The sequence below is a fragment of the Miscanthus floridulus genome, unplaced genomic scaffold (genome assembly GCF_019320115.1).
Source record: "Miscanthus floridulus cultivar M001 unplaced genomic scaffold, ASM1932011v1 fs_179_1_2, whole genome shotgun sequence".
Taxonomy (NCBI): domain Eukaryota; kingdom Viridiplantae; phylum Streptophyta; class Magnoliopsida; order Poales; family Poaceae; genus Miscanthus; species Miscanthus floridulus.
In genome coordinates this window covers 47174-59467 of record NW_027096341.1, presented here as the reverse complement: position 1 = coordinate 59467, position 12294 = coordinate 47174, and the positions used below count along the sequence as shown (strand labels likewise).

General features: G+C 38.4%; 1 pseudogene; it reads right to left on the bottom strand.

Annotated features, from left to right (window-relative positions):
- Positions 1 to 226: 226 nt before the first annotated feature.
- LOC136530696 (protein CHROMATIN REMODELING 20-like) lies at positions 227 to 11885 on the bottom strand (annotated as a pseudogene).
- Between the last annotated feature and the right edge of the window lie 409 nt (positions 11886 to 12294).

Sequence of the window (12294 nt, the reverse complement as noted above, 5' to 3'; positions counted from 1 at the left end):
TCGCCCCACTTGTCCCTGCCTTAGGTGAATCTGTGCGCCTTACGCCACCGACGGGCTGGCGTCGCCTAGGGTACCGCCTACCCCCCCTAGGCAAGGCGGTACCCCTCCGCCTAGCGCAGAGGCACGCCTAGGCGAGCGCGGAAGAGCGCCTTTTGTTGGTGTGTGTTTGACCGCATTGCATTCTCTTCTTCTTCTTAATGCAATAATATGCATCTCTCCTGCGTACTCAACAGAAAAAAATAATAATAATTCATGGTGGGTAAGGTTAAGAACCTCATTCACAATATTGCTTTTCTTGGACTGCTGATCAGCTCTATCCTTCTGCTTCTCTGTAGAAATGATAAAGTGTATATATCATAGGAACTTCAGATAATAACACAAAGTGCAGTGTGCAGGTTTGCCAAACCTTGATGAGTGTTATTGACAGTGGGATATAATAAATTACCTCCATTAGGCAAGTAATTTTCAACATTATCATCGCTTGAACTCTCATCCATCATAAAATTCTCAACAGCGTCTTCACGACGCAAATTTCCTCTCTGTTCTTTAGCCATCTGGAGGAGCCCCGGATGATTCCATACCTACACTTCAACAGTGTTACTCCCTTGCCCTCCATTCCAAATCATAGGTCACTCTAGCTTTGTCCATGTCAAACTTCTTTAATTTTGACTAGGTTTTAAGAAAATTAGATTAACAATGAAAAGTTCAAAATTTCAAATACATGCGCTATCAAGACATATTTCATAAAGACTAATGAAACTAATTTAATGTTTAACATGTTGGCTCGTTATTCTATAAGACTTGGTCAAAGTTAGAGTAGAGACATTTGACTTAGGAGTTAGGACAAAAGCTGAATTGACCTATAATTTGAAATGGAGGAAGTAGACAGCAATTCCCTAGTTTTTATCTAAGAAACAGCACAAAGATGCAAGGTCAACGTACCTGGGCTAATGTTTGGTACTTGGCAAAGAAGGAACTGTGAGATTTTTCGGAATAACCACTACTTGAGAAACCATGAACATCTAAGAACCTTTTGTATAGCTTCCTCTGCAGCTGAGAGAGCTTTACAGTAATAACAAAAACCTTCTTTGGTGGTAGATCATTCTTCACAACATTCATGCTCTTCCGCTGGACAAAACCTTTCAATTGTTCAAACAAGATGTGTGATCGTTGGTTCATGATCTTGACATCATCTGATGTTGAATTCATGTGTTGCCCATTTTCAATGGGGTTCTGGAACCTGATAAAGCAGAAATCAATATTTCAACTTTAAATAAAACTACGGTGCATGTATGGCAGCGTTCACCTACCTGTTTCGGAATTCATGAGTACTCCCAAGAAAACCTTCCCTGACAAAATCAACCATCTGCTCACAAGATTAAAACAAAATACGTTGGCAAACTACTAGTATTAAACATCAAGTAATTTCAGTAACTGGATGATTAAGCAAACAAAACAGTAGGGATACACGGCTCCTTACACAATAATATTCCATCAAATTATTCTGCAACGGAGATCCAGTTAACGCAATTCTTCTCTGTGTTCTTACTTGTTTCAGAGCCTGCGTAATGTCGGCCCTCCTATTCTTTATCATATGTGCTTCATCACATACAAGAATATCTGGCCCACACTGACAGTACAATGAACTGTGTCAAAAACCCACAGCTAACATGTAACAAAGTTGGGAGAAAGCATACTATATGTCTATATGTCATAATGTGTGCCACATGTGACATGCCCACATTACCATGAAAACAGAATATTATTGAAACCTCAGTACATAGCCACAAGAAGGTAGCTAACGAGTTTACTATTAGAGCTTGAAACAGTACCAATAGCAGGGACATGGTATGTCACCTGCAAAGCATAAGTAATTTCGTTTGCAGAATTTTTGTCCTTCACATGCTTTCCAAGGGATAAGTTCCTAAATGATGAATAACCAATGAGAAGCACTCCACCCTTCACTCGCCATTTGGTTAGTAAATCTGGCCTTTTCACCCTGCAAAAAAAAAAGGGTCAGATGGAGCATTCCATCCTAGTCCTAGTAGGTAAAGATTTACTATAGGGAAACAGTACTCCCATGTAACCAAAGGGGGAAAAACACAAACACACCATAAGTAAATAATTCAATCATGCAATGCAATGAAAAAACATCCCTAAATAATGCAACATAGAGAAGGCCAATAAACCAATGAGGTGAAAGTAAGGCTTGTCCCATAATCAAGCGAATATTTGTAGAAACATTTGATCTAGTGAGATTGATACAGGATCACACTAAAAACTACTTGAAGAAAGTATAAGAAAAAAGGCAATAGAGTAAAAGGACATTTAAGCAAACTTAGGAGGCTTTCATCTTTGAGTAGTGTTGACCCCAAATTCGAGAAAATCAATCAGAATGACCTAGGTCCTGGGAATGCCACTATTGAATTCATACATCAAAGGAACCAAATACATGCATTATGTGTACAATTTATAATATATGAAGTTCCAAGATTAAGTTCTCAATGTACCAATAAGTGTTAAAAAACATGGGCCTAATCCAGAAATTTGAAATAACAAGAATACAAGTCATTTTGTCAGGTAAGACTACAGCAGGATGCCTACGCCCAATTACAGGATTGAAGCAGCTTTCATAGAATGTTTGTAGTTGAGTTGCAACCCCCCACCCGACCCACCCGTAGCTGTTTTGACAATATGTGTTGTTTAGGACTTGCAGTGTTTTATCTTCTTTCCTGACTCTGTAATTCATAAACATATGTACTACATATGTGGTCTTGGGGAAGGTGCAGGAAATTCTTTAAAATTTGACTTCTTAAGGAAAATACATGGAAAAATTGAAACTAATAGGCTAGTACTTAAAGTTTCATCTAGCAGACCACACCATCTCCAATTAATTCAAGTATTCAGCATACAATTGTATAAAGATGGATTTTGAATATATGTGCATACATTCACAAGGAATATACCCTACTTTTCGCATCCAGAGTGAACATCTTGTAGTCATATACGCAATATATTGGCACATAAAGGCTCTATAAGTCGCATCTATTAGGTGAGGAAAAAAACTAGCTGCATGAATAACAAGAATGCAACAAAACAAGAAATTTATCTGCACCTTGCAACATCTTCCAACATAAAAACACGAAGAGGCTTCAGCTCTGCTGGACGCCACTTGCTAAACTCTTTCCTCCAGTTATGAAGAACATTGACAGGGGTGACAACAAGTGCTGTGCTCAATCCCATTTGAGCACGTCTCATAACAGTATAGAGGAATGTAATAACCTGCAAGGTGCGAAAGAACAAAGATAAGAACGTAACTCCCATTATGTCATGTAAATGATGTAATGGAACATGATAACTGCATAAGTAAATGAAAATTAAATGTCAACCTAACAATAACTTCATCACAAATATGAGAATACAAGTACAAAAATTGAAGTTGATTGACATGCAATGTAATGGAACATAATAACTGCATAAGTATGAAAATTAAATGTCAACCTAACAATAACTTCATCACAAATATGAGAATACAAGTACAAAGAATGAAGTTGATTGACATGCATGGTCTAGTTCCAGCACATAATTGATTGCCATGGGAACAATAGTTGCAGCATACAACGAATGAATAACTCTTGAAGAAAATGTATATCCAAGCTATAAGCCAACACAGACCTGAAAGGTTTTCCCAAGGCCCATGTTATGCGCCAAAATGCACCCAAGACCTTTATCCCCGGATTTGACTTTTTTAACAGATTGAATAACATTTTCCCACATAAACCTTATTCCTTCTACCTGCAATATCATAAAATCCAGTCAGACTCAGATATGGGTTCCCTGTACTGGTCTTAATTGCTGGTGCAAGAGTACAGCATAGCACTTGCAAACAGTTAAATCCCCTCATTAAGTCCTCATGTATTCAGGATTAATTATGGAGATGAATAAGAGAGGAAATCTTGACCAGGCAGACCTGATGAGGCTTCAGTTTAGAAGACATGCTGCTTGGAATCCTAACAGGTTCCTCATCCTCCTCCCTGGCAAGGTTGACTATATGTCCATCACCAACATCCTGTAAACAGATTTCCAATGGAGCTTCAAAGGGAGTTCCAACATTCTCGCTCCTTAACTTGGTGGCAGATTGCTCTTGCATGGACTTCAAATGGTATTGCCTGGCCTACACAATAATGTTACAGCCTAGATAAAACAGCTTCATACAAGACTATACATCAAATAAAGATACAAGGCTGAAAGATCACAAACCTTCTCCATTGCAATTTTACGCTTTGTTTCCTCACCAAGTTCTGTATCATCCATAATTCTTCTAATACTCTTCTTCATTCTTCGCTTGCTGATAACATGTTCAAGGAATGACCAGGACCTGAGCTTTGGCATGCTAAATGAAATAGGGGAAAAGATCATACCTAACAGGACAATTATTCTCTGGTCCAGAAAGCTCTGCGTTGCTACTCTCTGAATCAGAAGATTCCACACCACTGAGGGCCTTGTCACATTCAGAAATTAAAAGTTCCAGTTGACTAGGTACGCAGCAGCAACACTGCCAACCAGTGGCTTTAGCTTCTGATAAGCATTCTTCACCTAAATTCTTTGACAGGCAATTTGTACAGAAAAGAAGCTTACAAGAACTACAACTTTGAAGCAGTTCACTTTGTGCACACCAAGTGCAATAACCACCAGATACAGGATCCTGCCCAAATGTAAACAGCATCTCTAAGAAATCATTAATGCCTAGTTGATGACATCAATAGTCAAACCTAATTCTGTATAAAGTTCAAAAGTATCTACTATACTAAAGGAGGTAAGCATTCACCTCAAGACGATTCTTCTCTATCACAAGAAATCTGCATGATCCACAAACAACAACATCCAAGACAGGGTGGCGATGCACATCAGAGGCATTCAACATTTCAGAGCAAATAGTACATTTGAAAGTTCTAGGCAAACTTTTAATAGGGAGCTTAGGGCTTTGTGATGGGAAAAGATCAAGATCAATGATATCAACCACTTTTTCAACTTCTGCTGAACTACCTTCACCATCCTTTTGTAAAGCTCGTTTGTTATCTATCTGCATATCATCATCACTTTCTATTATCACAGTTTTCAATCTCTTCTCGTTATCACCATCTTCACATGTATGCTTCAATGTCTCAATAGAAACTTTGTTTTCATCAGTTTTGAGTTTTTTAGATGCAGGAAGGTCACTTTTAGCACCTAAAACACCATTTTCTGGTAGAGGAGGTTTCTCATCACATGATGAGACCAAACCAATGTTCTCCTGAAAACAGGAAAGGCTGGATTAAATGAAAGAAATTCACCCAATAAATCACAGACCAATCAACAATGCATATTTATAACAAATTTAGTTAACACAAAACAGAGCTTGAAACCATTTAACTTTAAGTAATTACCTTACACCAGCCTCTCATCCTTTTTCCTTTCGAACGACGCTGCAGGCACTTCATTATTTTTGCATCATCCTCTTCCGTTACCTACATTGATGGTATAATTTAGTTTCCCATTAACTAAGGAAGTGCACGAAGGAATTCCTATCAAGAAAACCTTATCTTTTGCTACTAGGAAGTTGGAACCCAGCAGCTAAACAGAAGCAGTGATAGTAGATTCTCATTCTACAGTTGAGCTACTTGGGTGCAGTGGTGTTACCGCTAACAGCAGTATCACCCAAATTTGCCAGTGCAGCCAGCAAGACATGATAACTATCTACAGCCTGTCAACTAAGAGAGAAAGAGGAAGAATAAAGTCCAAACTAACATCATGGCTGTCAATGGAGTCACATGATCAAACAGTATTTGGTTAGTGCTTTTATAGATTACCTTTTGTCTGGTTCAATTGGAACTACATAAAACCTCAACATCTCCATGCTGCTCCCAATCTAAGACCTTCAAGCAAGTTCTCAGAGATGAAAGCTTAGGTACTGGGTTTGAATAGAGGATGACCCACAGACCCAGTTGATCAGGCTCAGGCTTTAGTAAAGCAAAGACAGACCAGCACATCCATGAGCAGCACCTTCCTATATGCAGGCACTAAGGCTGGTTTGATAGACTGACAAAATTTGTTTACCTCCTCCCACAATGGGCACATGGTCTCTCACTCAGTGAATTGGTAAAGAGTAGGCAGTAAGGCTAAGGAGAAGATGAAGAGCTCAAGGAGATGCTTCATGCTTGATTACAGTTTCTTCCCACAAAAGACACTAGGGGCATATTATTTTCTATAGCTATTTTTTTCCTAGAGTTCAAATTAACCACATCTGTGCCTCCTAGAATGTTGCATCATCTAAAACCAGGGTGGTTTAGGGAGAAGAGGCTGTTTGCTCTGGTTTTGAGGGTCAAGGAGTCCAAACAAGATAGCTTGCCATTGATGGTTTGAATATACACATGTATAAGTACAGGGTTAACGAATCTTGTGTCTCCTTTCTACATTATTCACTGATGCCTCATAGAGGATTCAGATTGGGTCTATAAATAATCTGCAGATGCCGCTGCAATGTGGCAAAAACCTTAGACATGGCTGCCAACTGTACAAAAACGAGGTATGAAACAAAGAGAAACTATTAGACTACACACTATGATACCTAGGCATTCATATACTGGGAATCTATATATCTATATCTATATATTCTTATAAAGCTAAACCCACTAGATGTTCAATCTCTTCATGCAAGGTGTCCACATCATTTCCCACTAAATGCCCCACTAACTTGCAATCCTTTCATGCAAACTATCCATGTCATCCCTTATTAATTACAAATATTGTCCACATCATCTCTATTATGTGCGACACTTTAGTCTTTAATCTATCAATGTACAAGTCATCTACATATGTTATTTGTTTGATTATTCTATCCTTCTATAATGTGATCTAACATTCAATTGACTTTTCTTCCATTACTCTACCGATTTTTACCAGATCCAGTACAATAAGATAACATACAAGTTAAGCTCATATATATACACATAACATCCAGGGTACCATATAGTAATGCTATATAGAGAGAGAGAGAGAACAAACTAAATTTTAAGAAAATCCCGCAGCAACGCTGCGGGGTATTCTTCTAGTAAACAATAATGTGAGAAGCAAAGGTAGATATAAGGCATACCCAAGCTCTAAAAAAGGGCGTACCCAGTGCAGAGAGCTCCCGCTCTGTGCGGGGTCTGGGGAAGGGTGTTAGTGGCAAGCCTTACCCTCGCCTGTGCAATGCGAGGAGACCGCGACTCGAACCCGGGACCTTCCAGTCATAGGCGGTAAGACTCTACCGCTTGCACCAGGCCCGCCCTTCGAAAGGTGCATGTGCTCTACTTCATCTACACCGGTGGTGCATACCCAAGCTCTAAAACAGAAACAAAAGGTGCATGTGCTGCAATTAAGTATAGGACCACAAGACCAAAACCGGTGGCATGTTTGCAGTTTTAACTAATTAACAGAGCTAAAAAAATGTAGTCTCAGCTGACCTTTCTGTATTTCCTTCTCTGTTCCTCAGAAAGCTCCACTTCATCTACACCTTTTATATCATCAAAAACACCATCAACTTCAAATATCTCCTCTACCTACAGAATCGTAACAATGATAGGCTGATAGCAAAGATTTAGAAGGAAGAATCATGGGTGGCCAGTAGATTCAAAAAACTCATACCATGCTAGTTATCTAAGAGTATATAATAATATGAATAAAGATGTACTCCCTCCATTCCAAATTATAAGACGTTTTGGCTTTTCTAGATACATTGCTTTTGCTAGACATAGTGTATATCTAAGTGCATAGCAAAAACTACGCATCTAGAAAAGTCAAAACGTCTTATAATTTGGAATGGAGGGAGTAACTGAAAAGCATACTCTATTTATCTATTTAATAAAGATAAAGAATGTAGACAAGAAAAACACTTTAAGTTCCACAGTAGTGACTATTGACAAGTACTTCTCTTTCTAAAAAATCTATCTAAAAAATAATAATACAGCTTCAAACACAGTACACGGTACAGCACTGCAATAAATAGCAATTACTTCCAAATTCATCACGGTCTATCTTGCAGTACTATTATTTTAACTAGAACAAACTACACTTGCTGTGCATACCATTGTGAAGTGATGAAAAGCAGGACTGCACGAACATCTTGGTGACATTCTTTTAAAAGATGCAAGATGAAATACTAAAACTGGTCAATTTAACCATGGTCAATCACCTAGGCATTGTGCACATGAGAGTTGACAATACAATAGACAGTCTCATTACAAAAATAAAGTTATTGTGCATTACCCTAGTCTTGTCCAATACCTTTGTCCTAACACTGCATGAAAACAACACTTCAACACAGGGTGGGGTTAGGGTTTTCCCACTGTTATTCTTCAAAAATATCAGATAAAAGTAAATTAAAAAACATGTTTCTAAAATTAAGAGAAAAGGGTAGGATAAGATTTCAAGAAATCCATGAATGAGACTAATAAATAGTCTAATGGTTACATCACAAAACATGAGAAAGTAATGGGTTCAAGTGGCACCTCGTCAACTCCAGGAAACTGGAGACCTAATGCAACCGCTTCCTGGGGGGTGCTTGCAAGATAAACTGATGCCCAGTTACTGCTACCAAATGTATTCTCAGCTCTCTCCTTAGATTTAATAAGTTCATTGAAAGAGCTCCAACTTTTCTCATGACACTTAACAGAATCATCATCCCCAACAGGAACTTTTCCAGCAAGAAAGCCACTAGCACCTTCCTCCAGCAACCTCCCGTGTTTTCTGATTGAAGAAGGCAAAGCTGAGTCTTATAAAATATACACAAAAACAGCAAAATTGTAGCCCCAAAATTACCTCCGTACAGGTCTGCAAGACTGGAGGTATTCATCAGCATTTTTAATGGATCGGTTAGCTTCTTCAGGCACTTGAGAACCAGCCCAATGCGTCCTGCTCTTCCATGCTTCAGTTTCACAAACATTTGGAACTTGACTTTCAATTGACTTATAGAGTCTGGGAAGTTCAATTCCAGCAGCATCAAGTTGTTCCTGCATCATATAAAAAATGCAAATTTATCTTCAGCCATGCAAATTTGTCTTCAGCCTGATGAGTAACATGGGGCTTCTCAAAATATTCTTTTCCTATAACAGAAATAGATAAAAGCACATACCAAGCAACATGGGAGTAAACAATATGTATCAGTTTAACATAACCAGCCTTAAAGTCTAACACAGAACCAGTACAGAGAAATTTAATGCGACCATTTTCTTTGTGCTTAGCAAAGCCAAGTCCCCCAACAGAATTATACAAAAGAACTCCAAAGATACAAGAAATGTAAGTGCCATTATACATAAGAAAGACAGGTTGATTTGGTTCAGCACTAAATCTTCAAATGCATTTATATAGCACAGGAATTTAGGAAATCTATCTGAGACAACACGTGCAAATGGTAGTTAGTAAATGTAACATGGACACAAAAAAATATACTTTACAAGGGAAAACATTACCAACAGAATAGAACTACGGATCTCTAGATCATCCAGTTCATTTTCCCATTGCATCTGGAATTGCTCCATCTCAGTTGACACAGCTGATTCTAACTATTTAAATTAAAGCAATATATCAGTACACAGAGAGAGAAACAATTGAGGATTACAAAATACAAATTACGAAATAAATATGAACATGTTTAAAAACCTCATCTCCTTGAAGCCTCTCAGATAACTCCAATCTTACTTCCGTTTCAATTTTGTCCAGTGACTCCTTTTCAAGTGACTCTTGAGCTTGAGCTGCCTAAAAGTCGCCAGAAACACGATCAGTCAAACGACGAAAAAAGGTGTGCATAAAACAGAAAAGGTTATATAAAGTTACTTTGCTCTCGACTTCGAGGAATTCAACAACCAATTCTTCAACTTCTTCCTCAGTCAGAGGTACCTGTTAGAAAATCAAATTTCAAAAAAAAGGATTTGTCAAATACTATTTTAATTTGAAATAGAAACTAGTAAATTTCTGCCCATCAAGATTTTAAACTTCTAAGAAGAAACTACAATGTAGTTAATATTTAAGTGTAAATAACACAAAAAGGTACTCCATCCCAAATTATAGGTCATTTTGGCTTTTCTAGGTACACATAGATTTTGCTAGGCACCTAGATATATGACATGTTTGGATACAAAACAAAAACTATGTATCTAGAAAAGCCAAAACGACCTATAATTTGGAACGGATGTAGCATCAATGGTATAGAGCAGCATGTCAATCAACGATAAACTAAATAAAGATGGCCATCAATAAGAGTTCCCAAAATTCCACACCAAGTTGTCATACTTTCTCTATGGGTGCTTATGGTACATAATGATATTGTTACCTTCTATGAAAATATATGATTTATAAATACCAACAGAACTTCACAAAACTTAAGTAGGCAACAATAGATATCGAAATAGTTTATAGGATTCACACACCTCAGTGCCTTCCTCAGATGCTGAAGCTTGTTCATTATCTGATTCTCGGAGAGAGAATTGATATGAATCAGCCTCTGAATCATCATCAGTAATGGATGTTTCTTCATTCGCATTATTGTCCATTGTTGTGCATGGAGGCTCCTTATGCTCCTTCGAGGAACTGTCTCTTATGCTAGTTTCCACACCAATTTTGTTTTCATCACTTTGAGAGTCAATGATTATTATATCATACTAGCTGTCCATTTGGTTGAACAGATTCCATTTTTGCCAACTTATCAACAGGCAATATCCCATCCTTATTCATATCTAATCATCTAGTATTATATCATTTACTTCTACAGAAATATATCTGGTTCCACCTTTGCATACATTAACTATTTTACTGCAAAACAAATTAAAATACAAAAACAAAAAAAGGAATAAGCAAAACAAGAATGCAGATTTGCGCAGGTAACAAAACAATAAAAAAACAGTAAAAGGGTATTTTGACAACAGAAATAAACACAACTGCAGGTTTCACTTTAGGCTTGAATGAAACAGGACCCTGTTTACTGCTGGATTTAAAATACTGAAACACAAATACATGTTACCTAGACCAATTAAATCATATTCCCATTTGATCAACTTCAATAACAAATATAAAAGCAACCTAGAAATATTGGCCTAAACTGCAGATCAGTAGTAGTGCATTTTGATTAAATGGCATGCCTTCATGAAGTGATTGTGTCTATACCCAGGACATTAGCATAATTCTAAAGAATAATGATAGGATTCCCATTAGCAAGTTCATAACATGACACGGTAGCGGTAATTATACATACAATGGTGCAAGTTCAGTGATAGTTTTTTATGCTAGCCAGTCAAACTCGTAAATGCTTGGCTACTACTAATAGTGCAGCATTAATCCACACGCACAGAGCAAAAATTGGCATTACTGCAGGTCCATGTTTTTTTTTCTTATTTTTCCACACGTACGGAGCAAACACACTAGTTTGAAACCAACATGCTAGTGCTACCACCTCCCCCGTCGAAAGTCTAATTGACACAGTAGCAACAACATTGCAGGACTGAAGAAATGGTTGTTCGTCGACGCATTGCCTGCCCACCAGGGGCGGACCCAGTAAAGGGACATGGATGTACACATGTACACCCGATATTTTTTGCAAAAAGTTCGAGGTTACTAGGCATCAAATGGCCAAATAGCTTTAAGTTAGGGTTTGGGTGCTCGGTTTCGCACAGCAGAAAGGGAAGCGAAGAGGTGGGAATACCTGATGGGTGCTCGTGGCCGGCGAATAGACCAACGAAGGCCTCGGCACCTGGCGGAGGGCGGCGGCGGCGGCGGTAGCCCACCCAGTTCGTCGCAGAAAGAGGGGGAGAGAGAGAGAGCGCGCGCGCACGCCGCACGCGGGATGAACCGTAATTCAGTGAATCAACAAGTGCTCTCGGCGCCCCTCAACTTACGCTCATACGATTCACCCCTTATTAGTCATCTACAAAATCAATTTTTTTTTTTTTTGACCTTCCGAACTTTTAAAACAATTTCTTTTGCTGGCCAGCTTTCGGCCTGTTCAGCTGATATTAAAGTCGGTTGATAAGTTGATCTTGGCTGATTTATCGTGAGAGAAAAATACGATAGATTCTAGCTAATAAACCGGCTGATAAGTTCGAGCAGGTCTAAAAGATTACCACTGCTGACATGGCGACATGTCAGTCAGGCCCAATTTTCTTTTGCAATTTGGTTCTTTTTTTTAAGAAAATTTACGTTTGACCCCTGGAAGACGTAAACTCATCTTTGGATCCTGTGGGTTGGCGTCAGGACTCGGGGCTCTGAGACAACACGTCTCGGCCC